This window comes from Fukomys damarensis, unplaced genomic scaffold (genome assembly GCF_012274545.1).
Source record: "Fukomys damarensis isolate Sample0158 unplaced genomic scaffold, DMR_v1.0_HiC HiC_scaffold_16, whole genome shotgun sequence".
NCBI classification, from domain to species: Eukaryota; Metazoa; Chordata; class Mammalia; order Rodentia; family Bathyergidae; genus Fukomys; species Fukomys damarensis.
The window spans coordinates 54,164,693-54,185,535 of record NW_022900928.1 but is presented as its reverse complement, the minus strand read 5'-3'; the positions used below and the strand labels follow the sequence as shown (position 1 = coordinate 54,185,535).

The 20,843-nt window shown below is 34.6% G+C and overlaps 1 pseudogene; it reads left to right on the top strand.

The window, feature by feature from the left end:
- The first annotated feature begins 1,336 nt into the window (after positions 1-1,336).
- Positions 1,337-3,229, top strand: LOC104874846 (annotated as a pseudogene).
- The last annotated feature ends 17,614 nt before the right edge of the window (positions 3,230-20,843 follow it).

Genomic DNA, 20,843 nt, shown 5'->3' with positions numbered 1-20,843 from the left:
ATAAGAGATTATAAATTCCAGAGACAATTATTTTTTCTCAGATGGACACATCTGAGCTCCTCATTTAGAATTTCACACTAGAACACTTACAATGGATATTTGGAATCCTAAGGATACAATCATAGGGCTCCAGTGCCAAATTCTAAATGAGGATCTCTAAATGGGAACGGTCAGGGACTCTACTGAGAAAGGGGAATAATATTAGACTACTTGAGTTAAATAAATGGAGTAAAAGCAACAGATTCTATTCCTGCAAACCCAAAATATCATCTGAAAGTTACTGGTTGTTGTGAAAGAATAGAATAGAGTTAAATTAGATTGTAAGAACGTGCTGCCAGAACTATTAGTGTCACCTTTCAGATTATTCTAACACAATGCAACCTCCCGGAAGGAAGCCAATATGAATAGGTCACCAAGGAAACAAATTTTGTGTAGCAGCTAAATAAGATATTATAATCAGGATCCAAATCACAATTATCTTTCATTAGCTATGTAATAATTAGGTAGCTTAATTTGGGACTAAAGAAAATAAATAGGTAGTCCAGAAAGGTCAAGGGGGTAAATAAAGACTTCCTTCTTACAGACTTGCATGTTTAGAAAATACAAAACATCAGACACCGACATAGAAATGGTTGAACCAACTCTAAATCAGGGGCAGACCTATTATTTCTGATTTTGTTCTGTAAATAGCCACCTTCCTTCAAATTATTCTTGGCCTCATGAGGTCTTCTTTTCCTATTCCAGAAAAAAACAAGAGTGAGATATGTTTGTTTTAACTGTTTCAAATGGCAAAATCAAATTATAAAAATGACATTTACTATGAAAGAATTTGTGATTTATTGGACAAATTTATTGGAGATGAATATAAAAGGCAAATGTGCAAAAACTTCTACTGGGCACTAACCTTTTCTATCATTAAAATAATACACTTTTGTTCAGTAAAAGGGATCTGCGAAGTTAGATTATTTGTTCTTTATTTTAAACCTAAAACATGTAAATTATCAATAAATTCTTGATTAGAAAAGATTATGCATAATCTTGATTTACATCATACTACATAATTCTTTCTCCTTCTGCTGCTGTTCCTGCCTCTCCTCCCCCTCCCCGCTTTTACCTCCTCTCCCTCCTCATCTTCCTTCTTTTCTCTTTACCTTTTTTTTTTCTGGTGAGATGAGGTCTTGCCGTGTTTTCCAGACTGATTTTGAACTCTTGGGCTTCAGGGATCCTCCCTATTTAGTTTTCTGAGTAGCTAGGACTACATGTATGCACCAACATGCCTAGTTATTTGCCAGTTTTATAACAAAGTGTACAACCTTGTCCATCAACCCAAGCCACAATGAAGGTATCCTTAAAAAGGATACTGAAATTTTCCCTGTTAGTGGAGCCATAGAAAGCAGAAATGGAAAAGTTATATTCCTTTGATGTTGTATAAAATTCTTCCTATTTTTCCCTTCATACTGATGGTTCTATTTGGCCCATGTTCAGGATTCAAAATATCCAAAATCACCATTTTTCTTGAAATTGTGGGACAGACTCTCCACTCAGGTGACTTGAAACTAAAATCTCAATTACTCCTCTAAACTAGCTTAATCATATTTTATTTCATCTCCTGCTACTCACAAACATCTCAAACTCTGTATGACTGAACTATACTTCTTCATCCAGAGTCCCATTTTAACAATTGAATTACAATTAATTGCTCAAGAAATCTTAATTGTATGGCATTCTGCATCCCCCTTGAATTCCAACATTTATTATTAATTCACAAACAAGTAGCTCAGGCTGAAGCAGCACGGCCGCCATTATCCTCCATTGCTTTGGTGCACCGACCCTGACAGCCTGCCTCATCCCACTTGTTTGTGGTGTGTAGATTGATGTATTCACTTAACACAAGAAAATAGAAACAGCAGCTAGAAGAAGCCTTCCCCAACACTGAAGCCGATGGTGAATTTGATAAACGTCTTGCAGAAAATATGGAGGAGAAGCAAACATTTAAAAGGTATAAAATCACCGATGAGATAGTTGAATTACGAATTCTGCTTCGGAGCAAGAATGCTGGGGCAGTGATTGGAAAAGGAGGCAAGAATAATAGGCTCTCCAAAAAGACCAGAGTGTCGGTATTTCAGTCCCAGACAGCAGTGGCCAGATCACGTATGGAGTATCAGAACTGATGTTGAAACAATTGGAGCAATTCTGAAGAAAATCATCCCTACCTTGGAAAAGGGTCTGCAGATGTCATCACCCATTGAAACCAGCCAGCTCCTGATCGAATCTAATGCTGTGGAATTCTTAAATTACCAACATTATAAAGGAAGTGACTTTGACTGTGAGTTGAGACCATTAATTCATCAAGGTATGGCAGGAGGAATTATTAGGCTCAAAGGTGCTAAAATCAAAGAACTTTGAGAACACTCAGACAACAATCAAGCTTTTCCAGGAATGCTGTCCTCATTCTATTGACAGAGTTGTTCTTCTTGAAGGAAAATCTGATAGGGTTGTAGAGTGAATAAAGGTCATCCTTGACCTTATATCCAAGTCTCCCATCAAAGGACATGCACAACTTTATGATCCCAAATTTTACTATAAAACTTATGATTATGGTGGTTTTACAATGACGTTTGACGGCCGCTGTGGATGGCCTGTAGGATTTCCCATGTGAGGAGGAGGTGGTTTGCCTCCTGGTTGCAGTGGGCTTCCCATGCCTCCCTCTAGAAGAGATTATGATTATATGAGCCCTCCTAGAGGACCACCACCCCCTCCTCCTGGTCGAGGTGGCTGGAGTGGTAGCAGAGCTTGGAACCACCACCTAGAGGAGGAGATCTAATGTCCTACGACAGAAGAGGAAGACCTGAAGATCGCTATGATGGCATGGTTGGTTTCAGTGCTAATGAAACTTGGGACTCTGCCATAGACACATGAGCCCATCAGAATGGCAGATGGCATATGAACCACAGGGTGGCTCTGGGCATGATATTCCTATGCAGGGGATGGTGGCTCACATGGTGATCTTGGTGGACTTATTATTACCACATAAGGAACTATTCCTAAAGATTGGGCTGGATCTTTTATTGGCAAAGGTGGTCAGTGGATTAAACAAATCTGTCATGAATCAGGGGCTTCTATCAAAGTTGATGAGCCTTTAGAAGGATCCAAAGATCGAACCATTACCATTACAAGAACACAGGACCAAGTACAGAACACTCAGTATTTGCTGCAGAACAGTATCTAGATGTTGCAGGATTCTAACACAAAACATTTGTTTCTTTTGTGTAGTGTGAAACAGTATTCTGGAAAGTTTTTCTAAGATTAGTGAAGAAGCAAAGGAGTCCTACATCTTTTATTTTTATCTGCTTCTGTTCAAAAAGCCAACATTCCTCTGTCTCATAGGTGTTCTGGATTTGAGGTGTAGTGAAATCTTTGCTTTTCACCAGATGTAATATTTTAGTTCCTTACAAACAGGTTGGGTCGAGGGTGTTCAAAAACTAACACTGAAATTTTAAAACAGCAGAGTGAGTGGATTTTATTTTTGTTCATTGTTGGTGGTTTTTTAAAAATCCCCCCTCCCATATAATTGCTGTGAACACCTTCTTTTGTGTGGTCACTGTAAACATTTGGGGGTAGGACAGGGAGGAAAGCAATAATCATCCACATGTCCCTGGCATCTGTTCAGAGCAGTGTGCAGAACGTAATGCTCTTTTGAAAGAAATATTTTATAATTTTTAAAATAAATTTAGTGAACTTATTGTGGTGTTTTTTTAAATAAAGATAGTCAATTTTTCAAATGATGTCTGAATTTCCCAATCCTCCCCTAAACTAAACGCTAAGTTTGATTTTCAGCTGAAAATAAGTACAGTATATCTGTTGGAAATAAATACAGTATATCTCTGAGATATAGGCAAAATATATTGGTAAATTCAGTTCTGGTGATTTCTTGGTGGTTTCAGAGTTTCTTGGGATGAAGTTCCATCATACATGTCATGCTTACAATAAGCTGGAGGATTTTTTGTTTTTGCAAGTGCTTGCCCCCTACTTTTCAGCAGTTTTCTATATTAACAGTTGTGAAGAACCAAGGTGGGGAGCAGCAGTACAAGTTGAAAAAATAATATATGTATATTCCAGAAGCCTAATTGATAGTGGGTTTTATTAATCAATATAACACTTGGTTATGGAAGTGGCAGATGCTGAATAAGTTCTGATTATTTTTATTACATTTCTCACCTATAGACTTATTAAACTGTCAACTTGCTAGTGTCTATTAATTAAATTTTGTATAAATATATATATATATATTCATGTTTTTCAATTGTATACAGATTGCAAAAAATGATGCATAATTTCTCTGTTGTATGTTGGATTATGTATGAAATGTTTATGAACTATTAAGATAAAAGATGAAAAACATTCTTGTGGATGTTTTATGTAGTATCCTGGCATTTATTTTGATAGTTTAGAGTTTCACTGCAGAATAAAACTTCCATGATGATAGAAAAACAAAGTCAGTGGTATTCGATCATTAGTGATGCAGTGTTAGGAACCTAAAAATTACTCAACAAAGTCAACTTCAAATAGTCTTGAGTAAAAATATATAAATATGGGCAAGATCAGGAAAAGGGTCTAAAATGAGAGTACAAAAATCAAGTGATATAGCTAGTAGACTGCTTTTAAAGATGCTAACATTTAATCTGCCTTTTAATCCAGCTTTCCACTTCAGGAAGGAATATCATTTAAAGCCTCTATGACATTCAGTCACCCCTGCTGAAAAACTTCCAGTTTAAGGAAGCTTCCTCTTTTATAAGTGTTTTTTATTAATCTAATAGTACTCACTCTTTTATTTAATTTTTGTTCCTATTTCTTTTGGAAATTAAACAAAGTATGGGTTTTTCACATTTAATATGTAATGGAGAGGATGATGGAGATCAAATATGCATGGGTGTTAGGACTGTGCATGTGATTAGGACTGATACTCTGAAAGCTTTTTTAGTATAACCATCTAAAATAAACACAATAATAGGTCCCCAGTTTCAAGTATTACAATAGGTAGAAAATAGCTAGTCAATTGTGAAATACTTTAGACTTCCATATATGTTTTATTATAAAAGTGTAACATTAAGTCATCAAGTAGGTGGCAGGTTAGCCAGGCACCATGTTTCTGTCTCACTTCCTTTTCAGTATCCCATTCACTTTGGATGGAAGCTGTCTTGAGGAATCACAAACTTTAGTTCATGCTATATTTTAAGCAGAAACATTTGTTTCCACCATCCTCTCTTTGTGTATAGGGGAAAGAACTCCAAAGCAGAAAATTTCAACATGCATTCTTATGCACCTAATTGATGGCTTTTTGGTTTATGAGGGATTAGAAAGCGTGCTCAAGTTTGGAATTGTTGTTATTGTTGACACATGTCAGTAAGTGAATGAACAGAAATTATCAGACAGCTGTTGGGTGGTCTGTGGGGAATCAGTTGAAACATTTATTTCTCTGACATAATTCTTCACATCTTTTGTTTGTTCATTTGATTACTCTTTTATATCCATAGTGTCACACTAATGTATTTTTAGTGGCAAAAGCATTTATTTTTCTTTCATAACGAGAAAGGAAGTCACATCTGTTATAATTTTTTAAAAATATTAAATAAAGAAAAATCTTTTTCCACCCTGTCTGTCTCCCTCCATGTTTACTTTCTTCTTCTACAGATTTTTGTTTAAAAGTTTAGGAAAATAGATGTTTTGGTGTATAAAAATGTTAATATGTTATTTCATTGGTTGGGAAGTATACCAGCTAGGAGGACAGTTCATACGAAAAATATGTGTGAAGTGTTTATAATGCTTGTCTCTGCTTTGCCCTACTTAGAACTCAATCCCTGAAAGGAATGGACATCACTTGGAAACTCTAAAACCCAAACTAACACCTAGAGATACATAGAGGAAAAGATTATAGTTTAAATATAAAACAGATATCCTAGAACCTGAGGGAAAAGTGCTGAGATATCTTTAGAAAAGCAGGATGTTTAAAAGCACCCCTGTACATGGAGAAATTTAGAACATGTTGTTTGCCCAAGGCAAGAAGCATGCCAAAAGAAAATATGAAAAGATCCTTTATTTTTACTTCAGGATAATTCTTAGACTCATTGCAGGCATGGATAAGCATTGAATGAGTGTCCTGAAATTAAGCCAGTCTTCAAAGACTAGAAATGTGTTTTCTCTTTCATTCTTTCTCTTTGTTTAAAAAACACAAAACCAAAACTTTAAATACTCCCTTCCAAGTACTAACCAGGCCCGACCCTGCTTATCTTGTGAGATCAGATGAGATCGGGCATGCATAGGAAAATGGATACATATTGAGGATATACTCCTAAGTGAAATAAATAAGCCATACATGTGTAGATACCGAATAGTTTCTCTGGTGTGAAAAACTATAATGGTACATAAGATCCTAATGATATAATTGACATTGTGAAATAGGAATTAAAGGGCTGAAGGTGTAGGGGAAGTGGGAAAGGTAGGGGAAAGGTAGTAAAGGAAAAGAAAAAACATGAAAAAATGAAAAAATGGAATTAAAGTATTTGTAAATAGGGAAGGGAGGAGGAGGTGAAGTGATGGCAGGGACAAGGGGTAAAATGAGAACCAAGACCTGGCATGTAAAGATACAAGATCCCAATGATGGATGTAACTGTACTGTATACCTAAAATGTACCAATAGACTCAAGGAAAAAAAAAACCCTCTAAACACTAACAGAACACAAGTTAAGAATTAGAGACATCAATGAACGTACCCAACAACAAATACAATCTTTACAAAAAATAATGACTTGGAAAAGTCACTAAATGAATGAATGACTACAGTCTTACATAATAAGAAAATTTACAAAACAAACACAGTCATTGCTGGATGAGAGGCAAAATGTGATTAAGAAATACTATATTCAAGATTCCAGTTTTGAATAACAACAACAAAATCAGAGGGTATATAAAGGAATAGAAAAGTGTGGTCCATTCAAAATAAATAAATAAATTTGGTAGATCCCATCTCTGATGAAGGTCAGGCATCAACGTATGTAGACAAAGATTTTAAAATAATAGAACTGAATAAAGTAAAAAAGATAAAATGAAACATGGGCAAAGAACTAAAGAAAATTATGAAGGCAAGGTATAAAAATAAAAACATCAATGAAAAGATGGAACTTATACTAAAAAGAATGAAGCAGAAATGTTGAATTGGCAACATTATAATTTATTATGAAAAACTCAACACAGAAGTTCAATAGTAAATATGAACAGAAAAAAAATCAGTTAACTTGAAGAATAACAAATGAAGTTACTGAATTTGAAAAGTAAAAAGCAAAAAATATTGAATAAAAATGACTGGAGGCAAAGGGATACATGGCACATTCTTAAGGGCATCAAAATATTCATATTGAATGAGAAGAGATAAATGAATAGCAGGAAGAATAATTAAAGCAGGAATAGCTGTAAATAATTAAAATTAAAGGCATAACCTGAAAATTGAGTAAGCCAGATTAATTCCAGGTTTAAAAAGAAAAACTCAGAGAATCTCACCAAGATAAATTATACTCAAAGGCTAAAAGCCAAAATCAAAGACACAGTATGGAAAACAGTAAAAGAGAGGAAACTAAACATGCTTTTAGGATCCACAGTGTGAAGAAAAAACTATTTTTCATTAGAAATCATGAATCCCAGGAGGTAGTAGAATGACACATTCAAAGTTGTGATATAAGGATTATCATACATGAGTTCTGAATCTGGTCAAATTATCTTTAAAAACTTAGGGGAAAATATTAAGGAATTCCCCATGTTTTAGACTGTTTTTAGTTGCTATATGAAAATATCTAAGTCTGGGAATTTATAAAGAATACAAGCTTATTGCTTGCAGTTCTGAGGGCTGACAAATCTAAGGTCCAGGAACTGCATTTGTGAGGGCCACCTTTTTGGCAGGGATCCTCTACAGAGCCCTGAGTTGTTGCAAGGTATTGCATGGGGAGATAGAGCAAGAATGCCCAAGAGAACTTACTTTTATTTTTAAAACTGTGAATGGATATTCATTCACATTATCCATTTAGGAGAGCAATTATATTCATGAAAGAAGTTTGAAAAGTAAAATAATTGGGGAAAAATTAAACAAATAACTTGTAGGGGAATAATTAGTACTTCTTGAAAAAAATCCATAAATACTAGGGTTTAATTCTGAGTATTCCATTTGATTCCACTGGTCCATAGATCTAGCATGGTGATGCTGCTACACTGGGTTGTTGTAGTTGGTAGTAAATTTGAAAGTAGGGAAAGTGAGCCCTCTATGTTTTTTTTTTTTCAAAACTGTTTGAATTATTTGGGTACCTTGCAGTTGCATATGAATTTGAATATCAGTTTTTCTCTTTATGCAAATTAAGATGTTGGAATGTTGATAGAGATTGTGTGGAATTTCTCTTACAATGCTGGCTAAGTAGCAATACTTTCTGGCAATGGGAGAAATTTCTTCATAAGATTTTTATACATAAATTAGCATCCCACATTTGGTGCTATTTCCCCCTTAGATTCTTTCAGGTCCTACCAACATCTTAGTAATAGTAAGAATTACCACCAACCAAAAAGGGATGTCCATTTATTTTATCTTTCTTTAATTATTTTCAGCAGTGATTTATGGTTTTCAGTGTGAGTGTCTTTTTCTCAAGAAGAACTAATTATTCCATTAAGTGAGGTATTTCTATGTGTGAAGAGGATGCCTACTTTGCATGAAATACAAAAATAAACACAAAATCGACAAACAACTTAAATATAAGTTAAAATGCTAAGTATTAAAATAAGAAAGGTATAAGTCACACATGTGTAAATACCGAACAGTTTTTCTGGTGTGAATAAACTGTAATAGTACATAAGATCCTAATGAGATAACTGACATTGTGAAATGGAAAGAAAAGGGCTAAAGGTGTAGGGAAAGTGGGAAGGGTAGGGGAAAGGGAATAAGGGAAAAGAAAAAAAATACGAGAAAATGAAAATATGGAAATAAAGTGTTTGTAAATGGGGAGGGGAGGAGGAGGTGAAGGGAGGGCAGGGACAAGGGGAAAAAATGAGAACTAAGACCTGTCATGTAAAGGTACAAGATCCCAATAATGAATGTAACTGTACTGTATACCTAAAATGTACCTATAAACTCAATAAAAGAAAAAAAACTAAGAAAGTTAGTACTTCATGACCCTGGATTTAGCATAGAACTCTCAGGTATAGCGCGATAGCATGAGAAAAGAAAAGATAAATTTATAAATTGAGCTTCATCCAAATTAAAATTTTTGTGTATAAAAAAAATCAAGAAAACCAAAAGACAATTATAGAAAGAGAAACTATTGAAAATTTATTTGGGAGGCATTTATGAAGGATATATGTAAATTGCCTGCTAACAGATACTAGGTTTCTTTAGGGTTATTGAAAATATTCTGGAATAACCATGTTTACACATTGTTGTGAATATGCTAAAATTTACTGATTTGTACACTTTAGATAAATTTTATGCAAATCATTTATTGTGTTTGATTATTATCCTTGAGATTGTTTTGTATGAAAGTTAATTTCCTTACAAAAAGGGAAAAAAGATTATCCATTTTAAAATAACAGTTAATAACAAAACATATTTAAAATTATTTACATAGATTTTTTGTGATCCCGTTTATTGAGCCAACTACAGAATTTATCACTTTCATGAAAATTATCCATTTTTGTTTCTTGTTTTAAGGTTTTAAAAATACCTGTGTCCAGTGCAGTTCCCAGGGAGCAACAGGGTGGATCACAGCTGTGTGGATCAGAATGGTTTGGTTGCAGGAGGATCCCAACCAGAGGAGTGGGCACACCCTCCCAAGCCACAGGCCCCCGATACTATCAGTAAGCATGTGCAGATCCTGGGGAGCAGCTCTATGCACCAGTGTGGTGCAGTTACAGGCTGATCCCAGCCAGGGCCCCACCCCAAACCCAGAGGCATGGGCTCACTGGCATAATCCAAAGGCCCACCCAGAAAAGAGCTGCACATGCACACAAGTTTCAGCCAGAGGCCCACCACACCATCAGCTATAGCCAAGGGTCCACTTAGAAAAGAACTACACAGATGCATAAGCAACAGCCAGAGGCTCTCCCCAATACCATTGATAACTGTGTGGAGACCCTAGCTGGATGGCTACACAGACAACAGGAACTGGGGTACATAGCCTCCAGCCAAAAGCCCTCACAGACAACAGCTACATAAGGGCCCCAGCGAAAAGCACACCTAGATGCCATCAAAAGTGTGCACAGACCCCAGCCAGAAGCCCGCCCAAATAATAGGTCAGCTCAGGGATTCAGATGGCCATGATTCTAAACCCAGGAATTGGTATAATGGTGAGCAACAGAGTAAAGGTTGCTCAGTTGCTTGATGAGAACTGAATACCACTGGATGAGCAAAAAGTAGCCTCAACAAAGGCACACCAAGTTGCATCTGTTGAAAGGAGAAGACAGGTAAACAAGTCTCAAAAACTTAGGTCACCTAAGGCAACCCCAAAGGAAAACAAAAAGGAAAAACTGATTCTCAACATCCTATACTCCCTGAACTGGCAATGAAAGTGGACCAGCAAAAAATGAAATCAGAAATGATTTCTCAGGTAACATCAGAGATTGTGCCCATATTATAAGATAGGATTAATAAACCTAGAGCAGACACACATAAAAGAAATAGAGGAGCTGAGGAACATGATGGAATTGCAACATAGAAAACTTATGGAATCCATAAAACAGATGCAAACAGATTTCCAGGAGATTAAAAACTCCACTGAAAGCTTACACAGCAGAATGAGCCAATTTGAGGACAGACTTTCAAATATAGAAGATAGGATTGCAATTAGTGAACAGGAAAAGAAAATTTTCTTAAAAATAGTAAGGGAACATGAGAGATTAATCCAGAAGCTGCTAGATGATTCAAAGAAGAATAACATAAGACTGACAGGAATCAAGGAAGAAACAGAACGAGAGAGTGCAGATAACATAAAAAAATAAAGCTGTTCACAGATGTAATGGCAGGAAATGCCCCAAATAGGGAGAAAGCACTTGACATAAAGATAAGTGAGGCATATAGAACTCCAACTAGCCATGGTTTTTAAAAAATCTACACATAGGCATATAATCATTAAAATTCCAGAAACACAACAGAAGAGCAAAATTCTACAAGCACCTAGAGAAAAGAAAAATATTACATACAAAGGAAGCCCATAAGAAGCCCAGCAGACTTCCAAACACAAATCTAAAAGGAAAGAAGAGCATGGAGTGATGTATTTAAAGCCCTAAAGGAAAACAACCTCTAACCCAGATTTATGTACCCTGCAAAACTATCTTTCAAAATGGCTAGAAAAATAAGTTACTTTTATGACAAAGAACACCTTAGGAGCTTCATGAATACTAAACCTGCACTACAAAAACTTTTAAACAATATACAAGGAAAAGACAATAAGGATCACAATCATAGGAATCCCAGCAGAATGAATCCATTAGGCATGATGAGAAATTAAACGCAGGGCTGGGGATTTAGCTCAGTGGCTCCAGTAGCTGCTTTGCAATCACAAAGACCCGAGTTTGATCCCCAGTACCGAGAGAGAGAGAGAGAGAGAGAGAGGAGAGAGAGAGAGAGAGAGAGAGAGAGAGAGAGAGAGAGAGAGAGAAAGAGAGAGAGAGAAATTAAATCAAAGGGGGAGAATCAACAAAAGGAAAAATTTGTAACAAGGATAAGTCAATACATACGAGTTATAACCATCAATGTTAATGGCCTCAATTCAGCAATCAAAAGAAATAGACTGGCAAAATGGATCAAGAAGCAAGATCTAACAATATGCTCTATACAAGAAACACATTTAATTCAAAAAGAAACTCATAAACTGAAAGTCAAAGAGTGGAAAACTACTCTATGTAACAGGAACCAAAACTAAGCAGGGGTAGCTATGTTCTCTGCAGATCAAGTGGATTTCAAACATTGATTAAAAGAGACAAAGAAGGACACTACATCCTTGTAAAGGGAACAATACAAGAGGAAGAGATGACAACCATTAATATATATGCACCAAACACTAATGTGCCCATCTATGTAAAACAAGCACTAAATGACATGAAAACTCATGTAAGAACTAATACAATAATAGTGGGGGACCTCAATACCCCACTATCACAAATAGATAGATTAGCCAGATGAAAAATAAATAATAAAATACTAGAATTCAACCAAATTCTTGAACAAAAGAACTTAACACATGTATACAGTGTTCCACCCTGAAAAAACAGAATACATATTCTTTTCAGCTGCACATGGATTGTTCCTCAAAATAGACCACATACTTGCTCACAGAACATGTTTAAGTAAGTGCAAAGGAACTGAAGTTATCCCTTGTATATTAACAGTCCATAGGGTGATGAAAGTGGAGATTAATAGCAAAAGAAACCACAAGAATTTCATGAATACACAGAAGTTGAACAACACATTTCTGAATAACCAATAGGTCACAGACAAAACTAAAGAAGAAATCAGAGAGTTCCTACAATTAAATAACAATGACAGAACCTGCTCTCACTCTGGCCTGCATCCAGTGGACCAGTGAGGACCAGTTAGCCACATAGTGAGCCTGTCCTCACTCCAGCCTGCATCCAGCGGACTGGTGAGGACCAGTCAGCCACACAAGCACATCAGCAACATAAACCTCCCACCTGCTTTCAGGCCTCCTGATGGTGCCAGTTTCTGGATCCACTCTGCAGAGGCACAGGTGGTAATAAAGGTCATTTTACTGAGCTCCAGAAGATAGAATGAAAGTGAACAGCTGCAAGAAAGGCACATCAGGTCTCCATAGTAAGTAAGTTGGAGGAATCACCACCTTCTACCAGAACTTTGAATATCTTCAGAGAAAGAGCAGAGGGAACCTGCCGTACATCCTTGTAGAGTTCAACCCTGCAGGAGGTCAGGGAGCTCAACTTGTGCCTTTCAACCCTAATTCAACCTGAATCTCAGGCATCTGCCATTGGCTAACTGAGACTAAATGACTTAGGTCTTCATGGCTGTGCACATTGTCTATTGTGACAGCTGAGATATACCCTGGAAGAGGCACTTCAAATTATTTTTCTACTTTCTTTTCCTCATTCCACTCTGCACATTCTTTCTTTTTTCTGTCTTCTTTTTACCATGCAATCTCTTGCTCTCCCATATTATTCTTTATCTCCCTTTCTGTTCCTGTTCCTGCCCTAACTCAGATTTCTTCTTTTTGATTCTTCTTTTCTTTTCTATTTTCCTTCACTCAAAGGGTCACTAGTTTGAAAGTAAAGTGAGTCCCTACTACTGTTAAGTTGTTCTATTCTTGTTTTTATTCTTGCACTCTGTCTTTCCCTCTTGTCTTCAACAATTTCCTGAAGTTTTCATGGTCATTCTGTATCCTCTGGCTTCACTTGAAAAATTCTTCTATTGATTCCTCTCTTCCTAACTCTGTCTAAGTCCCCATCCTATTTATTCACTATAAACATATTTTGGGCTGCTACTTGATATTGGTTTAATTCACATAGTTTAAAGGTAATAGCTTAATAACTACCACAATGGTTAAGTTTTAAGCTATGCTTGATGTTATTGTGTTGCTGATTGTATCAAATGGGTTAAAGGGTTGTGATTGATATAACAAGTTGTCCTTTCTGATATTATGAAAATGAGAGTGTCTATGAGTCATTAGATACTCACAACCTAAAGAGAAACTATATAAGGAATATCAAAATAATAACCCAGGAATTAAACCAAGGATGGCAAAATGACCAAAATAAAAATGAGAAAACACTTTAACAAGATACAAAGACAAGATTCCAGTTCACCAATGGCAAATTCTAGGGGAAACAAGGTGGAAAAATCTGATTCAACCATCATGACACTCTGAACTCATAGCACAGGAAGCAATGAAACAGATTGATCAGGCTCCAGAAAAATTCAAAACATAAATAATTTCCCAGATAACTAGAGAGATAGTGAGCACAATGTGAGACATGTTTAGAGACTCTAGAAGAGAAACTGACCCCCCCAAAAAAATGATGAGATCAGGACCATGATAGAAGCCATGAAGGCTCAGCATAAGAACAAAATGAAAACCATAAATGCCCAACATAAGAAAGAAATGGAATCCATGAAGTAGATTCAAATGGATATCCAAGAAATGAAAAATTCTTTTGAAAGTTTTCACAGCAGATAAATGAATGTGAAAATAGAATTTCAGATATAGAAGATAGGATTGTAGTCAGTGACCATGCAAAGAGAGGTCTCTTAAAACAGTAAGGGATCATGATAAAATGATCCAAAAGCTCCTAGATGGTGCAAATAAGAATAACATAAGACTGATAGGAATTCATGAAGTAAGAGGAGAAAATACAAATGACTTTAAAAAGCTGTTCACAGAATTAGTTGTTGGGTTTTTTTTGTTTGTTTTGTTTTTTTTGTACCGGGGATTGAACTCAGATCCTTGTGCTTGCAAGGCAGGCCACCGAACCGCTGAGCTAAATCCCCGGCTGTTCACAGAATTAGTGACAGAAAACTTTGGAAACAGAGGGAAAGAATTTGACATAGATAAGTGAGGCATATAGAACTCCAACTATCCATGATGAAAAAATAAATCTACACCTGGACATATAATAGTCAAGATCCCAGAAACCCAACAGAAAAACAAAATACTACAAGCAGTAAGAGAAAAAAAATCACACACAAAGAAAAGCCCATGAGAATCACAACAGACTTTTCAGCACAAATACTCAGGTCAAAGATAGCCTGGATGAGGTATTTCAAGCCCTAAAAGAAAACAACCTCCAACCTGGTCTGAGGTATCCTGCAAAACTCTCTTTCAAAATTGGATGGGGAAGTAAGATACTTCCATGACAATGAACACCTGAGAAACTTCATGAATATGAAACCAGCATTCCAAACCATTCTAAACAATATCCTAGAAGAAGACAATAAAGGTCACAACACCATGAGGCTCAACAGAGCAAATCAATTAGGCAAGGCAAGAAACTAAAGGGAGGGGGGAAAGTTAAAAAGAGCCCAAAATGTGACAATGATAAGTCGATATATATCAGTTATAACCATCGATGTCAATGACCTCGATTCATCAATCAAGAGAAATAGACTGGCAGAGTGGATTAAGAAGTAAAATCCTGTTGTATACAAGAAAAACATCTAGTGCAAAAAGAAACCCATAGACTGAAAGTGAAAGGATAGAAAACAGTTCTTCATGTGACAGTAGCCCAGAAAAAAGCAGGAGTAGCTATCTTATTTGCAGAAAAAGTAAATTTCAAACCGAAACTGATTAAGAGAGACAAGAAGGCCACTACATCCTTGTAAAGCGAACAATTCAAGAGGAAGAGATGACAATCATAAATATATACGCACCAAATATTAATGCCCCCAACTACATAAAACAAATATTAAGGAACACGAAAAACCAAAGAAGCACTAATAAAATTATAGCTGGGGACCTAAATACCCCACTATCACAAACTGATACATTATCTAGAGAAAAAAATCAACAACAACATACTAGAACTGAACAAAGCTTTTGAACATATGGACTTAGCATATGTCCATAGAATATTCCACCCCACTAAATCAGAATATACATTCTTTTTGGCTGCACATGGGTCAGTCTCCAAAATAGGCCACATACTATCTCACAGAACAGTTCAAATAAATGCAAAGGAATTGAAGTTATCCCATGTATATTATCAGATCATAGTAAAATTAAGCTGGAAATCAATAGCATAGGAAACCATAAGAACTTCACAAGCATATGGAAATTGAACACTCTCCTGAAAAGTCAATGGGTCACACAGGAAATTAAAGAAGAGAATAGTTTTTACAAATAAATGATAATGCCATTACAGCATATAGGAATCTATGGGACACAATGAAAGCAGTTCTAGGTGGAATATTCATAGCAGTAAATGCCCCTACTAGAAAAACAGAGTGAGCTCAAATAAACAACCTAATGATGAAACTTAGGCTCCTAAAAAAAAAAAGCAAGAAAAACCCAAGGCTCATACAAGAGAGGGACTTATAAAGATTAGAGCAGAAATCGATGCAATCTAAACTAAGAAAAGGATACAAAAAAATCAATAAATCGAAGAGTTGGGGCTTGTTTCCTCATTGAGTCTATTGGTACATTTTAGGTATACAGTACAGTTACATTCATTATTGGGATCTTGTACCTTTACATGACAGGTCTTGGTTCTCAATTTTTTCCCCTTGTCCCAGCCCTCCCTTCACCCCTCCTCTCTTCCTCCTTTACAAACACTTTATTTCCATTGTTTCATTTTTTCATATTTTTTTCTTTTCCCTTATTAGCTTTCCCCTACCCTTCCCACTTTCGCTACACCTTTAGCCTCTTTTCCCATTTCACATTGTCCATTATATCAGTAGGATCTTGTGTACTATTATAGTTTATTCACACCAGAGAGAGTTTGTTTTTTGAAAGAATAAATAAAATCATAAACCCTTAGCTAACCTTGTCAAAAAAAAAGGAAAGAAAAGGCTCAGATCCATGCAAAATAGGAATGAAAAAGGTGAAGTCACAACAGAACCAGCAGAAATCCATCATCAATACCTACTTTGAAAATCTATGCTCTAATAGAATAGAAAACACAGAAATAGATACTTATGAATTACCAAAGTGGAATAAAGAAGATAAAGAATTCTAAACACTCCAATTACAATCAGTGAAATTGAAAATTTAATTAAAATTTACCAACAAAGAAAAGCCCAGGTCCGGATGGATTCACTCCCGAATTTTACAAGACATTTAGAGAAGAACTACTGCCACTTTTCAATGAAATTGAAAGGGAAGTAATACTTCCAAATTCATTCCTGAAAGCTAGTGTCACTTTGATTCTCAAACCAGGGAAAGACCCAACCAAAAAAGAGAACTACAGGCCAATCTCCTTAATGAACATAGATTCAAAAATCCTTAATAAGATACTGGCAAACAGAATAGAGAGGGTCATCAAGATCATACATCCTGACCAAGTCGGATTTATTCCAGGGATGCAAGGATTGTTCAACAAACACAAATCAATAAATGTAATACACTATATTCACAGAGTCAAGGACAAAAACCACATGATTATCTCAACAGATGCAGAATAAGTATTTGACAGAATTCAACACCCATTTATGATAAAAACCCTGCAGAAAATTGGAAAGATGGTCCTTATCTCAACTTGATAAAAGCTGTCTTTTGTTCTGTCAGTATTTGAGAACAGCTCCTTGTGCTTATGAAATTTCTCATTTCCTGTAACCCTGTCTTTTTCTTGATTTAGATTTTTCATTATGCATGTTTGTGATATTTATGTCTTCTTAATGAAGTATTTCTTTTATACATGTATAATTTTTCTTTTCTTAATATTTTCACCTTTACATTTATATTTGTGAAATTATGACAAAAACTTCATTTTAGATGGTGTATTTTTTCTCTTAATTTGTTATAATTACATCTATAATTTTTCAGTGTTTATACATTCAATGGAATAAAATTGGACCTTTAATTAAATTTTCTTATATATTTTTTATTTTACATAGTCTGATTAGCTATCATTTTATTTCACTTACTATTTTTCCAAAAATTGTCTTCTGAAGTGATTATTTCTTTTTGTAAGCAAAAGAGTATTACTTCCATTAATGTATTCTATCAACATTTGGATTCCTTATTGGTTTTACATGTTCCCTAGATCTACATGTTTATTTTTGGGGGGCTGAAATACAACCTTTAAAATTAATTTCAGAGGGGACAGCTGTAGTAAAGCTCTCTTAGTTTCTGAAGTTCTTTAAATATACTTTTGTTCTCAGATTTTTTAAATGATTTTAAATTGTTTTTCTTGAGCACTGTGAAAGTATTCATGAATTAAAAAAACTTTTTCTATTCAGTATTTCTAACACCCATGTGAGAGAGAAAATATAAAAATATAAATATTATATAAATATTAGTTTAAAAGATGATTTTATCACCCATAATTAAGCAAATTAAAAGAGCTTTAGGGGCCCTTTGTCAGGAAATGGGGGATAAGAACAAACACACATATTTTTTATTTTGTCACAAGCTTTAAGTTTATTATTTCAGTTAATTATTTTTGGTAAGATGATTAATATTCCATTGTGAATAATTTGCCATTTTTCTGTCAATTATTTTAATTCTGGTGTATTTGATCTCTCATGATTTTAATGAACTTTTGAACTTTGTTGTGCAGTTTTATTTTTCACACTTTTAATAAATTTATTATACAATTTATTTTATTTATTTCATGAAAGTTGTTTTCTTTTTAAAGGTTTTGTCTCCATTGTGTTCCAAATGGTTTTCTTCTACTTCATTTCTGTAAAATTATATGGTAAATTTAAATATTAAATTAATTATACCTTTTTTCATTATGTCTACCTTCAGTTTGTAGTGTACTGAATTATAAGTCAATTCCCAGTTTCTTAAAGTAATTGTGCTTTCTTTGTGGATAGTTTAGAATTTGTTCCATCTTTTTTCCTTCTATTAATATTTTAAATTTTTATTATTTGCTATTGATTACATTAATATCCACCTGTTTATTATTTTTGTGTTTTTTTATTGTAGTATGTGGTTCATTTTATGGTTATTATTTATCCCTTTATATCCAACAATGTTATGCATGTTTTCTAAAGTTTATTTTCCTTTACAATAGATTTCTTGATTACATGACGAGCTAAAAGGTCCTAACCTGCATATTGAGTGAATTAACTTTCTTAAATTGTTAATTTTCTTTGTGTATCTGAATATTTTTAACTATTAGAAGAAATTACTGTGGAAAGTTTTGATTTTCTTTGTGTATGTTCTCTTCTTTCTGGATATCTTTACCTCATCCCTGTCTGACTGATGGGTTTAGATTACTTCTCCTGACCCGTGCGAGTATAGTTCAGAACAAGGTCAGATACTGACAGTTCAAGTACAGTAATGTCTCAACCTAGGTCCTGGTTGCTTTGTTATTGCTGATTAATCTTGTTATCCTGAGCAAGAACTCAATACAGGCCACAACCTTATGAGTTTTCATAAATTATGTTCTGGGCACTCTACATTTTATAAGGCAATTCAGTTACATTTCCCCTTAAGGTCTGAATTCCTAGATGTATTCTACATCTCTCCTTAGAGACCAACATTTTATTGACTAAAGCCTTTTTCTAATCTGAGTTTTCTGTTCTACATGTAGATTATGAAAGTATCTGACAGGTTTTTAGGTGGCTAAGGTCCTCTGCTGGGGCCTGACCCTCCTTCCTGAGTCATTTGTATCATGCTTTGCACTGCATGATAGCTAGGGCTGTCTTCCTCACAGAAGGGGCTCTGTGTCCACTTATGTGAATATCTAAGCAACACTAAGCAGAACACACACTTTAATTTATTATATTTTTAAAACCTTTACAGGTACATTGTACTTAGTGCATTTCAGTTTTTAACACTATTTTGATGAAACCAAATACAGTTCCAAGGTCTGGCCCCTGAACTATTACATCCTGACCAGAGTGTAAGTTCACAAGAGCAGAACATATATTGAAATATATATTTAAATTTGTTTAAAGTGAAGTAGCAGCTACTTAGAAAGTATATTTATTTGGCTGGTTTTGTTCTCATTAGCATCAAATTTTGAAAATATAAAGTGAATGTACTTTTGCAAGAAAGCATCTACAAAACCAAGAACATTTTGTCCTTTGTATTTATTGGTTATATTTTTCTTTGTCAAACTGAACGTCTCAGATGGTTAGATCTAAGTAGACTAGAAATCTCTGAGTGCTCTTGTTTTTTAAACTTCCAAAACAAAAGAGTTTTTAAGATTTTTTTTTTGTCATCCTCTAGTCTGCTCCTCAGAATTTGTCAGTTGGTATGAGTCATTCCTCAGATAAATATCAGGAAATGCCATTGTCTGTGTAGAAGTTAATTTTTCAAACATTATTTTCATTTTCAAACTAATGATCTTGACTAATTTTATAGCATGAGTAATAATGAGGAAGAAAAGTTCATATGAATCATCTTATCTGAATCCTTTTTTATAAATTTATTGTTTGAATAATATTTGTACATCATGATATCAGAGGACTAAATGGAAACCCAAAAAGGAGTTAGAAAGTTATCTTTTAAATTTTGATGGAATGGTTAATACTAAAAATGCTTTTATGTTGATTCTTAGTACATAATGGATTAATATTCAATTTGAAATTAGAGCTTTGTGCAACAACAGCAGCTTATTTCATAAACAATATACTAATATATGTTTTATGATAATTTTACATTGCCCACTATCATATAAATTTATTTCAGTCTCTTAATTAGAACCAATTAAGTCATTTATCATATTATCAAATCAATAGTTTGTCAAATTTTCAGCATTTTAATAAATGTTTTAAGTTGTGAACTTGAAAAAAGATTAGGCCATCTAGAGGAAAAAACAATAGTTTTTTATCAATATTTCATAATTTGAAAACATTTATCCAGTTGTAGTGTTTTGCTAAATTTGAGAACATAATAAAATTACATCTCTAAAGTATAAAAATAAACTGCTCAAAACAACTGTAATCATCACCTAAGTCTCTTAAAATTGCTCCTTAATTTATTTATGCTTTTCTTATACAATTTATCTAAAGCAAGGTAACCTGAAGAGAAAGATCACAGAAGTCTAGAATCCTAGGGATGGTGAATAACTCTGTAGATTTAATTTTCTATGTTTAGAAGAATAAAGGGAAGAGCCTTGTTATTACATGAAATATTTGATCATCCTCCCCTCTTTAAGCCAGAAAAAGAAAAATAAAAGGAAGG